This window comes from Paramormyrops kingsleyae, chromosome 11 (assembly GCF_048594095.1).
Source record: "Paramormyrops kingsleyae isolate MSU_618 chromosome 11, PKINGS_0.4, whole genome shotgun sequence".
NCBI classification, from domain to species: domain Eukaryota; kingdom Metazoa; phylum Chordata; class Actinopteri; order Osteoglossiformes; family Mormyridae; genus Paramormyrops; species Paramormyrops kingsleyae.
The window spans coordinates 27,444,680-27,458,365 of NC_132807.1; positions in this window are offsets into that span (position 1 = coordinate 27,444,680).

The following is a 13,686-nucleotide window of genomic DNA, read 5'->3' on the forward strand; positions in this document are numbered from 1 at the left end:
ATAACTGGGTCTTTTGTACCTTGTGAGGCAGACAGCAGCTGAGTCCAATAAAAAAATGCCCCCCGGGGCAATTCGTAAAGGATGAAGGAAGAAGATATAATCATACATTGAGGACAAAGCACGTTTTTTGTGCTTTCTGTGCATATTTGGAGGGGGGAGAGAGAAGAGGCTTCATAAGTTTAATATTTTCCGAGTGTGACCTTTGTCTTTAACGGAATGACTTGCCAATAAGAATATATTGTGTCTTTAGGGGGTGTGGGTGACCCCACCATTACGACGGCTGGATATTTCAAGTCTTTCTCTTTCAGATGCACAATAACCTAAGATCGCGTAACTGGAATTGCTCGGGGTGTCCGTGGATTGGGCGAGCAGATTGAAGAGTGGATCCATACAATTATAAAGACACTCTGACGCATCTTCGGGATGGAGAGAGATAACCAGACACACTTTACCTACTTCCTGAAACAGTCCGGACACCCCGATATTGCCCATGGGACACGGCCTTGGGTTGCATAGCATGTAGTGCTGAATAAATTCGCAGCTCTCTGTTCTCACCACTCCTTAAACTAACTGTGGATAAGAAGACAGCACATGTGACCCGGAAGTGACTTCTGCTTTCAGTGGTACCAACATGACGCTTTCATTCCATCTCATACTCGTGAGAAGACAGGGTGACAGCCCCTGGAGCAATTGGGAGTCAAGGGCCTAATGGTGAAATCACTCTGGGATTCGAGCCAACAACCTTGCGATCACAGACAATGTCCTAACCTGCTAAGCCACACACCACCACCCATTCTCCGTAAGTGCTTCTCTAGTTCAGAGTCGCGGTGCAGCACCTCGTACCCCATGCCAGCGCATCACGGGACATAATACCTTTTCCCAGTGAGAGAGAGTAGGAAGAAATAGAAAACACTGCTAAAGAAAATAAGTGTGATGGCATAGAGTTGGTAACTTGCGATATGCATGGGCTGAATGGAATCCACCACCGTGTGTCTCTTTAGCTAGCCACACGCCGAATGTGAGAGTATTTGTTCAAGTGCGCGTAACAGATGTGGTGTGATTAGAGAAGCCGTCTCACGGACACGTAAAAAGTCCCGCCCGGCTGCCACATTGCGGCGAGTTCACCATGTCACACCTGAGCAAGCACCCGGTGACCCCGAAGCATTTAGCCACAGACTCACATGCATGCAGCAGTAATGCATTCTCGCAGGCGTGGATCCCCGTGCAGGCAAGTAGAGAATGTGACGTCACCCGCAGAATGAGGGTGTTCCCCACGTGGACAGCAGCCCTCCATATATGTGGGTCGCTGTTCTCTCATAAGCCATCACATGCTGTTTATTGGGGGGGGTGGGCTTTTAGCATAAAAATGCCATTGACCTGACCTATTACCCCCTCCCCCTAAAGCAAGCAGCAGCTCATAATGGTCTAGGTGTCAGCATGATTCCCATAAAGCCATTAACACCTTTTGTCGTTCCCCTCCTGTTTTCCAAATGTGCCGGGGGGGGAGGGGGGTTAAAAAAAAAAAAGGTGGACAGGACAATCTGTTAGCCCAACGCCAAGTCGCGAGCCCTGACACCTTCTGTCACTGGCCCTGCCCCCCCCCCATGCCACCCAGCCCCCAAGGAAGCCCATATTGACCTCTGAGGCCACAAGACTGTTAAATTAAAGCTGATTACCTATGTGGCATTTCCACACATCCCCGTAAGCAAAGACACCCCCCCCTCTCCAAATACGCCCCCCCCCACGCACTGACTTACACAGTTACATGTGTAAAATGCAGATCAATCGTTTGTTTAACAGGGGTCTTATATTAAACTGGGAGGAGGGGGGTGGGGGGCGCTCTGTAATTAGAGAAAGCCCTCGCCCCCTCGTTAAACTTAAAACGTGCAATGTAGGTCAGGGATGGTGGGTGTGGCCGATTGGGCGCCATCAGTACTGGAAGCTCCTGAATCCAATGGTTGATCCGTATGCAGATTGGGAATAACAGACCCTCACAAAAGCAAATCTCTTGTTCAATGAAGTCGTCATCGGGGCCTGACTCTGCTTCCTTGGTGTGTAGCCTCAAGCCAAAAATTCAGAGCTTATAATGAACTCCAGCGAGCAGAGGATGAAAGCCTCTAATGTCTGATTATTCCCACCGCTGTTTTACTAGTTTGCTCCGTTTGGATCAAAAGAGCTCTTTGAAAGCAGGGCTTTTCATACCTGCCGTGGGCCCACGCACCCAGCCCCCCCACCCAGCCCGTCGGAGACACCCATCAGCAGGCCGCTCTGGGAGAATCGGACGCCGCGGAGAGCCACCAGACGTCCCACGCCCTTCCAGACACGGAGAAACATTTGTTTACGATTTCAGATGATCCAAGCTGACAGTCTCTGGTTCAAAGCATCTGAACGGAAAATTCTAGCAAGGTGGAGCCATACTGACTCACTGGCGCACAGCTGAGACTGTGGTCTGGAACCTGGATGTACTGCAGCTGGATTTAGGAGGTGCCGACCTGGGTCTGACACTGCCTCCCGTCGCTGTATGGTGTCGGTCTCCGGGGGGGTCTATCTCCCGGCACGCGCCTGTTTGTGGGGGTGTGCAGGAGGCTGGCTTTGTGTGCCTGTGAATGAGAGTGTGTGTAATTAGGTGTGTGTGCTTGTTAGATGGTGTAGTGGTGTGACTGGGATTTAATGTGCAGTGGTGTGCGTGACTGCAAGTGAATATTTCAATAAAAGTATGATCATGCATATCTGCATTTGTGTCTGCACTGTAATATGCAGGACATTTGGATATGCGTATGCTGGCATATATGAGTGGATATATAATATAAGGTATTTATGGGAATATGTGTGTGTATGGGGGGGTGGGGGGGGGTGTTTTGAGTGTGTTCAAACTTTGCCCTGTTGACCTCAGTGTTTATGTCACCATCAGCCACTTGTCACTCCTCACAGATGAGCAGTAACTGAGCCTCCGTCCCACACGGGGGCGCCCTCTTGAATATTAATGCAAATTACGCCAAAAGGAGAATGGCCCTCCAGCTACGCTGACCAGGACATTGCCAACCGTAACTAGTCTTATCTGTTATCACCTCAAGATGATTTATTTACCGGCTGAATTAGTCTGTTCCTTAGCAAAGCAATCATTCACAAAACACAAACAATAAAGTTGAAGGTCTTATAATTTGAAGTAATACAAATACTTGTTTAAACCCCTACTGTATTCCAGTTACCGGCAGCTCAATCCATTTTTTATCATCTTTGTTTTTCATTTTCTCCAGTTTCTGAAATTCCAAGTCTACTGAGCTTATAAATGATCTAGCAGATTTTTTCATACAGAGCAGAAAATCTGTAGGCTTTTCCATCCATCCATCCAGTCACTTCCATAACGACTTCCTCAGTACAGCATCATAGTAAGCCTGTAATGCAAGGACACAAGGCACAGGACACCATACACAGGAGGTTCTGTGAGTATTTCTGTGACAGCTCTGTCTCCCATTAGGTCGACTTTAATGGAGAAAGCGATGCCATTTCGGTTAGTTACCTCTAGCCGCTCCACCAGCTCACATCAGTGTCTATATCAGAACTTTCCATTGTTATGACCAACACCCTATAAACGGCGTACCTGCCTTAGATTACGTACAACATTTCCTAGCTATTTTTGACAAAGCTCTTCTGTCCTGTGCTCATGGAAGGGATCTGGGTATTAAGCGGGCCGGTCGGCCCATACATATTTATGGGATGATTGTACTTCATGCAAAGACCATCAAAGCAAACCAAATAAAAACGAGATTCTCACACAAAGGTGCTTTGTGCCGCGGCTCTGAGTAATTAAACACTTATGATTTCACTTGTTTGGATGTAACATTCAGTCATTTACCAGGCTTTCTGCAGACTGGAGCCAGTGGATCAAAACCGTACTGGATCAAGGGGGGGCTGGATTGTATCTGCAGGGGCAACCTTTGAAAGCGGGCCTGCCGGGGAGGACCAGTTCAAATATTCCTGTTACCAGTTCTGTGTTGTGTGCTGGGGAGGGGGGGGGGGGGGTGGTTAACAGCTTGGACAAACGCGCACAGGCCAGTCTGGACTTGTAGGTGGCCACCCTACCGGACCGTGTTACACCACAGGGGTCAGGCGGTTAACAGATGTGTGCGAGCCGCCTGTTTGAACGTGGCGCTCATTAGGCGGCCGTGCTGAAACAGGCTCCCGGGGGCGGAGTGACAGACAGGCCCAGCGGAGAGCCACCCCCTCCCCAACACACACACACACACGCACACACACTGTGGGTGGGGTGTCCTGCCAGGGATCGCCATTGTTGTCGTCTGATTTCACACAAAAGCTAGCGGACGCAGGCTCACAGAGAGCGGCCGGCTCTTCATCACGCCCCATCCTTGAGCTCCCTACAGCTCATCAGCCCACTGACACTCTCAGTGTGACACTCTCAGTGTGACACTCTCAAACCCTCAGACACAGCGTCTCAACACTGTCCTGGGTTGTTCACTCCTTACACGTACCCGTCCTCTCCACATCCTGTCTGGTACGTGCACGAGTGTTCACTAGCTATCACTATCACTAGCTAACACAAAGGCATGCAAACTTTCACCTGTTTCCACTCAAATGCACACACAGGTGTGTAATTATGTCTTTGTGGGGACTCTCCATACATTTCTATAGGGAAAACTCTAATCCTAACATGACGACCTTAACTACAAGAATTTTGGCATTTTTAGCTTTTTGATTGCGTTCATAGATCTTTGTGGAGACCTGAAAAATGATCCCCACAATGTTGAAATAACAGGATTTGGTCCCCACAATGTAATATAACCATAATCCACACACACGTCCGCGCGCACATAAATGAAAAACACCTCCACCTTCCATCACCCTGACAAACACAAACGTTTGGTGACCCCCCCCTCCCCCCCAAAGCACTCCCTTTCTATGTCAGCATACGCAAACATGCTCCAGCAGGCACACAAAGTTGCCCGCCATTTCATCTCTCACCACAAACACGCCGAAACGCCAGCGGGACACGCCCGGAGTCTTTACCGCATCTACCGCCGGGCGAGCCCTCGAGTGTCAGCGGCCCGAGTGTTTATGAATGGGGTGTTAGCTTAAAGCCGGCTCTTTGGCGAGCTTTGAAGCGTCAAACAAAGGCTCGGTATGGGATTTATGTTTTATGCGGTCACTGACATGATTCATCGGCGTTTATGCCAAACAAGGGCCCTTTTTCCCCACAATGACTGTTTATGGGGGTTAAAAATGTGAAGCAAAGGCAGGGATGCTGCTAGAAATGTTGGGCTTCATGAAAGCATCATTTTGGGCCCCATGAAAGCATCATTTTGGGCCCCATGAAAGCATCATTTTGGGCCCCATGAAAGCATCATTTTGGGCTCCATGAAAGCATCATTTTGGGCCCAAAACCCAGACCAATCCAATTATGTTGGAAAAATGTTAGGGTCCCTGTCAGTCATGGGCCCTTGGAATTATCCTAGCGTTCCCCCCCTTTGTGGTACTCCTGATCAGGGAGAGCATTCCCTCTGCGCCAATGAGGGGCGCCTTCTCCCATGGCCCCATAAGCGGCAGTCATGGTCACCCACTGCCCCCCCCAGTGGCTGGCCTTTGAAGTCCCCTTCTCAGATCATTAAGCTCTGTTGCCCATTTGCCGAGGGCATACACGGGGGCCACAGCGGCCAAACACCGGCCGCTAATGAGTTAACGCTTCTGTTTTCCGTCTCCTTCCCTCTTGTCTAACCCCTTCTGTTCTTAATGGCCGCGAGGTGCCTGCCTTTGGCCGGGCCTGCTTTTACAGGCGGCCGTAATTAGCCGCAGCTGGACTGAAAATGCAGGGTGTAAAGTTAACCCAGCGCGGAGGAAGGTCGCGCCACAGATCAGAGGTCGTTGCGTTGCTGCAGCGCCAAGGCAAAATATATTTAATAGGCAGTAAAAGTTATTTTTCTCATCCACTTAGCAGCCCTTAGCCACAGCCCCTGTTTCGCCAGAGGTGCAAAATCGTAGCTGTGAGCCGACTCTACAAAGTTTGGTCACTCCTTGATTGGTAGAGCGTGCATAATTTGTGCTCATTAGCCGTCGTAAAGCTGTAGATGCGGAAGGTTTCTGAATGAAGATGGATCTCTCTCCTGTTAACACACACACACACACATACACACACACACACACTTCTACACCAGCATGACTCACGCCTCGCTCTGTGAAAAAGAAAAAGCTTTCTGAACTCAATAGGTTGTAGACACACCCAAACATCACAAAGCAGCCAGTCTGGGAATCAGGCACCCCAGCGTGCTGGAAATCATCAGGTCCCCTCTTTTACACCCAAAAACACCCCCAGCCGCGTGTCCTGTCCTTACTCTCCCTTCTTGCCCCTTTCCTGCTTTCTCCCAATGACCTGAATGACGCAGAAACCTCAGAAACCTCTTTCTGTTTATATATTTTACTTTAAAGGGCACATGATTAAGCTTTGTGTACGTACAGCTGGAAGGTCGCCTTATTTTGTATTTGCTCCAAACAGACCTGGTCACTCTTTAAAATGAGCCAGTACGAAAACAGAGAAGGGTGAAGACAGATCTGAACCTCTGGTCATTTTCGAGTGGAAGGCCAGGCGGTTACCTGAACGGGGGGGAGGGGGGGGGAAGAAAAATAAGGGAAAAAAGCCAATCGCTAAAATCAAACTGACCCCTGCCACTCTTTGCTCCTGCAACTCACTTAATCTTAATTGAATCAGCCTCACAAAAGATGTTGACACTGAGAGATTGCACGAACCTGGGGGGCCCTGCCAGGCCAGAGAGGAGCTCTGAAAAACTCCCTTTATCCATTCATTTGTCCCTTTCCCTCCACTTTGCCCATTTCTCACTGTCTCTGGGAGATAATGTCCCACTGAGAATTTGATCTCTCACTGTGGTTTGCTGTGTAGGGCTGCAATTTTTCACCCTTGTCCAACTAATATATTCTCCCACCACCCCCACCCCCCAACCCACTAACTCCAAGAAAAAAAAACTCCCCTCTTTCTTCTCAGCCTTGGTGATGACAGCATCGTTTTCAGGCCAAACAATTAGAGATAAATTTCAAACCAAAGGCAAAGGCATTTTCAACTGGCCGATGGGGAGGAAACGTTGGGGAAAAAATGCTGAAAAATTGAATACGTCCTGCACCGCGACCTCAGAGGGACCGTGCGCCAGCAAAAGATCTGCAGTGAATGCAGACCACTGTTAGTGGTGATGCAAACAGACGAAACAAGGTGAAAAATCTGTTTATCATATCTGGGCTCGTCATGGCTGACCTTCGACCCCTTCTTCCGATGACATCGTACAGCAGCTCATCACCGTAAACAGCGGTACATGCGTGAACTCGGTGTGTTCTGGGCGTGCAATGTGGCGCGCAGTATTGTTGTTAACGAAGAGAAGGTGTAAGCGATGTGGCTCGTTGTCACTGCAGTGCCATCAGACTCGCATGGGACACGGATGAACGGAAACGTGCTGGATGTGGGCAGCATGTACAAGGCATCAGGCTGCATGTTAGAAGGAGGACAAATGGAGGTTATTTGATCCTTCCTGCCGTTGCTGCAGCGTGACCCCATGTTCCAACGAGAAGAGTGAGATAGCAGGAGATAATGGCCCCCGGCGCTTTCATTCATTATGCATGTACATTATTCACACAATTATTGATAATGCTTTTCATAACACTGATTATTCATACATTCGTTATTGCAGTTACTAATGTTAGTATTAAAGATATTATTATTAATGTGGAGTCACTTTGAATAAAAGAACAGTCCCCAGCTGTATCTGTCTGTCATTTATCTCAAAGCCACAAAAAAAGTGTTTCCTTTAAAGAAAAACAGTCACGTTTGGCTCCTTCGCTGATGTTTTACAAAAGCACTAAAAATATGTGCAGCATATTTTAGAGGAGCTTTCATCCTAAGCATTCTGTTAAAGTTTTCAACAGCTGAGCCTCTCGTGGGACTTGAACCAGCAACCTTCTGGCTAGAAGTCCGCATAATTAACCGCTACATTACTTACCAATAAAAAGCACCGATCTCCTGTAGTCAGGTAATGTGGGTCAGCACATCTTAGGGCCAAATTTAAAGGTCTGCACATGATTAATTGATTTTACATGTGTGCTTATTTTCCTTCAATTATCTTCGGGGCCATATTTGTCCAGTTCACGTGATGCGGCATCCAGGCTGGCGGTAATCGCCTTCCTGTCAGTGGCGTTTTGGAGGGTGACAGCTGTGTGCCACAGGGGTAAGCCGAGAGACACGGGGAAGAAGGGGTCAGACGCACTTACCGTGTATCGCGCTGGCCACTGGGGCCCAACTCCTATGGAAGAGTTAGGATCAGGTTACGGCAGCTTTGCTGGGTGTGTCGGACTTGAGTGCATGCGAAGGAATGCCCTCGTACCCGAGGTCTGTGGCGATGGCCCGGCCCGGCCGGACGCCTGCGTATTCTCCCTTTCTGCGCGCTGAATAAATAGTAAATCTATTTCCATCACCGGCAGCTGACCTTTGAGTCGAGCATTTAGCGAAACAACATTATCATACCAGGGCCTACTACTTAGAGTGAAACCTTAGCTACGTAGCAGGCCTGCTGTGGAGGGAAGCCTGGCAAATGGGGGGGACGGGGGCGTTCGGGGGAGGCGTGAGCGAGGGGAGCCGTGATCAAGTTACCGGCCAGTGTGTTGCGTTACAAAAAAGCGCACTTTGTCCTCATAATCGACGCTAATTCCGTTTTCATCGACGGAACCTGCAGGGATACGGTCTTGGGAGACTTTTTCCCAGGCCACTCGGCCTGTAATTGTCTGCGAAGCCGTAGGAGTCGGTGAGTGATTCTCGGGACCAGGTGGGCTGGTAATAGATTTAGCCTCCTCGCAATGAGTGTAATGCAGCAAAAATCTGTCGTTAACGAGGGATGTGGAGACAGTAATCTCTGCCTCCCCGTACATGGCCAGCCTCTCCGCGAGCTCTTTTTAACATCAGAAATCCCATAAATTATTCCCCGACACTGAAGGCTTCTGCCGATTGATTTTGTATTAGCTAACACTTCCCCTGTTTTCACAGCCATAGCCTTTTTAAAAAGTGGCCTTACAAGAAAGGTGTTTTTTTTATTTAATCTTAAAAGCATACCAGAAATTCACTAAGTGACCTCAGAATAACACTGCGAGCGTCTTTGCTTAGTGGTGCTTTTTCACCTTATACCACTGCTTCTGTTTGCACCTGCTCTTCCCAGTATAAAACGAAAGAATATCATTTAATTTAACTTAATTTGCTTTGGGTCCTCTCTTCGTTGCAGCCTTCGGACATGCTTCCTACGATACATTTACCGCACTATGTCGATTAAAGCACGGCCTTTCGTTAACCTGCCGCCATCTTTTCTGGGTCAGTACCACGGCACTCGCCTTTCCAGCTCCCGCTCACTTCCGTCATCCTAAGATGGGCCTTTTCTGTTTTCCTGTTAATTTTTCGGCTGGTCCCACTCGATGCTTGTCCACCCTTGGTGGCTTTCTGTAATTAGTTGCCTAGCTTTCTGGGGATGGGGTGGGGGGTGGGGTGGGGGTTGCTATCAGCAGTGTTGATCTGATATGCAGATTCCCAGGGAGGATAGGATAGCGACTGATGAAAGACTGTGACTTTACAGCATGTGGACAAGTGCTCCTATATTTGAGGTCGCCCCTAGAATATGATCTGGCTCCCCAGAGTCATGCTGCACAGGCAGTTAGTGATAACAGGTGGGATTTCCTGTCGTTTTGTGCATATGGCCCCGGTGAGCGGAAAAAAAACAGCACTGATACTCTTGTACGATATATTCCATACAGTAACTCATATAAAAACAGCCAGAGGCCAAGCCTCCCCCAACTATTTACGCCGCAACTGGGATTCTCATTAAACAAGGGAAATTATGCAAAGAGTCAAGCCTTTCAGTAATTAAACTAATTAAACTATAGCATTAATAAAATATTGCAGCACATGAGCTGTGTGCTGAGTGCGTGAAAAAGGAGCTCTCTCACGCTTCTGGGACAGCCCCTGTGTGACGGCCTCGTCTGTCTCCCTCACGCGGGCAGCGGGTGGATGTGGTCCTTGCAGGTCTATATAAATGACAGCGCCCCCTGTGGTCGAATGGGTGTACAGCAGCTGCTCAAGGCCCCACTTATGGTCTGCAAGCTGAATTTTAAACACCAGCCTTTGTAAACAGTGACAAAATAAATGTTGTATTAAATAAAAATGTAAAAATAATAAGGAGAGGACAATAATTAAACAATTGGGGGGGCAGCTGGTCCGGTTTTATGTTTCATAAGCATGATCGCTATGCAATCGGTACGTAGAAGCAGTGTAATCTTGGGCTCTGTGGTACTGACCTCTGCACCCCAATCAGCCGTTCATGCCGGTTCCCCTCCTCGCCCCCCTCAGAGGTCGTTTATGACGGCATGCCGTGCGTATCAGTCACCGAGAACGGGGGATTCACGCTGTGGAGATTAATGCACAAATGTGATTAGCTAATTATATAAGTGGAGGCACTTACGTGATTAGTGAGAATGGCAGTGGGCTGTTCGGCCCGCCGCCGCGCCGTTCGCCCCCGCTTCCTCTCTACCTTGGCATCGGTGCAAATATCGGACCTGGAGTTTTGTCTGAGGGAGGAAATGAATTAAACTGAAGAGGTCAAACACAAAGAAAGATGCTTCTCTGTGAGGAGTTATTGGGGGGGGGGGGGGGGGGATTCTGGTTCCCAATCCTAGGGCGACTGGACTTCTTTTCTGGCCCTTCCCAGAATGATCTGCAAGCAGAGCAGCATCCACAGGCCTGTGCTGTCCCCTCTAAAGCCATTATCCGGTGCCCCTGCATGCAAGATCTTTGGTGCCATGGCCAAAAGATGCCCCACGCAACCCCCCGATCATCGCGCACGGCATGTCGGGCACAATCTCACCCGCAGCTCTGGGTCCTCCGTCGGGCCTGATGGTGGTGCAGCCTTTAGCAGTGGTTCAACAGCAATTCCCGAAGTATAGCAAGAGCTATCTGAGCGGTTAGCATACACGGGATATTTAGTGTTTCCCGTGCCGGTCGGCTTGTGTTTGGTGGGGTGGGTGGCGTTGAAGGGCAGCAGGGGTCACGCCGAGGCCGGGGGCTCACCTGACCTCCCCGTATCAATCTTCACTTGTCGCTCTGCTACCGGGCCTGGCATCCCACCTGTCTCTGGGCACTTCCAGGTACCTATTAGCCTACTGATAAATGCCCCAAGCTCACTCCTCTGCACCCCCCCCCACCTCCCCTGCACATTAAAAATAACCACGGACTAATTAGAGCCCAGGTGTCTGGCCCCCGCTCTTCAAAGGCATTCACTCTAACTAATCTCCCTAATCTAAGACAACACTTTACTGTTCATTCCTCCCCTCCTCCCCCCTTTCCAACATCCCGCCCGGTGTCGGTGAAGCCTGTCGGATCTGACCAGGCCCCGCTCGTTCCTTTGTGTCCCATGCTTGCCTGGTACACAGCGTTTCTGACAGGCACACAAGTGGCCAGCTGTGTTGACTCGGACGGGGCCTTCACCGGCAGGGATTGTGGCGGGTGCTTCGTTTGGCCGCTGCACTCAAAGGGAAGCGGCTGCCCTAATCTAATCGCTGAGGCTATCGAGAGAGCGGCCTGTCAGGCAGGCCCGGCGAAACGAGTGCCGATTGGATTGTAAGTGATTCAAATGAGTCTATAAAGACTAAAGGCTCGGCGATAAGCGGCCAGGGTGCGGCTCCTGGGGGGCCACGCTCGCGAGGTTGATCATTAATCTAAACCCTGGGCCTCGGGCCCCAGAGCACAGGGAGCACTGTGTAAGAGGCAAATCTGTCACCTGTCCCAAACGGGCTCTTTGCCTCAGGAGCGCCTGACCGGGGTCCTGCAGGTACTGCCCTGTTCTGGGCCTCAGTCCATTCTCTGCACCCACTTGCCACTGTCTTTAGTGTGAATCATGAATTTAGTCAAACCTGCAACTTTTAGTTAGTTGACTGTTGGGGGGGGGGGGGGGGGGTGAGGTGGGGGGCTTAGTTCCTGTCCTCAATATTTCCCTGCCTGTTTTGCACAGGAAAGTTCATTTTGGGCCCTCAGGAGACAGTTAGTTAGGGTGGCAAGAACCTGGCAAACCATTTAAAACTAAGTCACAGCAAGCATAACACAGCCGACAACTTTCCACAATCCATCACCGCCAGGCCCAGAATCCCCCGAATAGCCCGTTTGCTCAGCCGAGCTGCGGGTCCCGTCGCCTTAAACAAAAAAGACATCATTGCCCGTCAGTGTTTGTCAGGAAGAGAGGGTATGAACCGGGCAGCCACTGCTGCCGCCCCCAGCTGGGTGGGAGCCCGTGACAGCTAATGTGGGGGAGGCCAAGGCCCAGCCCTGCAAACACGAGGCGGCTTCGCCGGGAAACGGAGACCCACAGGTTAAAGAGTTGGCTGCCATGTCCGAATGGCATCCACAGCCTGCCGGAAATCTGGGCTTAGGGTCCTCTGCGCACTGGAAGCCCATATGGTGCCAAGCGGAGTGCCCACCCCCCACCCCGGGAGATATTCCTGGCTTGGCTGCACTTAAATCCCTGTCCAATCAGCACGCTCGGTTTACCGCGCACCCTGTAAACAGCACATCTAGCCGTCGCCCGGGGCCGGCAAAACATATCCGGGTTCCGCGGGCCACCGGGCCTGAGGAGAGTCACGTCATCTGGCCCCTGTCTGGCCTGTGGCTTCGCCGGCTGGGCAGCTATTAGCTTGGACCCAAAACGCTGTTCGGAAGCCAAGTCCCGGCCGCCGGGTGGGTAAGGTGACCTCCTGACCTTTCTCTTGACCCTTCTTGGCATTTCGGGCTACTTTCATGGTTCCTATTGCAAAGGGGAAGAAAAAGAAACAGGTAGCATGGCATTAACTACTGGGGAAAAACAAACAAAACATTGCCGTTACACAACAACAGGGAAATATGTCATGAATATATAATACCGAGGGGGGGGGGGGGCAGCGCCTGTTTCTCGGGTTACTTTGCAGAGTCCGTCTGTCACCTCTGTCACTCCAGGCCTTTCAATCAGCTCACCCCGTAATTATCCCCACAAAGGCTAAAGTTAACGTCCCTGTAAAATAAACCCAGCTTCTATTGAGGAGAAGAGGAGCACCTCTTTTAATTAGAGTCATCCATCTTAACCGGATCTTCGGGAGATAAAGGCAAGGTAACAGGGGTCAAGCTATGAGACATGGCATTGTGCCGTGATCCGACTCGGCGACTGTAACACGGGCCGCGAGTTAGCCAGCGCCAGCTCATTGTTACTGTTGAACAGGCTCCAAACTGGATTTATGGGTGAAAAGTTTCCTTTTTTTTTTTTTTTTGTAAGTCACATAATACTTAAGGTTGATGAGGGGAACCCAACACCACACACGTTATTTGCCACGATTGAAACGTGCAATAAACGGCTTTTAAAAAAGAGTGGTAACCTTAGATCATTTAACAGCTGTTCGCGTGACGTAAGCCCAGGATTTTCAGAACGGGGACAACTTGAGGCGTGTGAGAATGTGTATTTTACTGGGAATCTCAGAAAGTGGAGTCTGGAGTTCTATGTTTGCAGACTAATCTCCTAGTCATGTCAGGCGTGCTACACACACGTGTGAGTGTGTATTCATGTGTGCCGTGTGTGTGTGTTGTGTGTGTGTGATTGGATATGTGTGCTGTGTGTGTGCGTG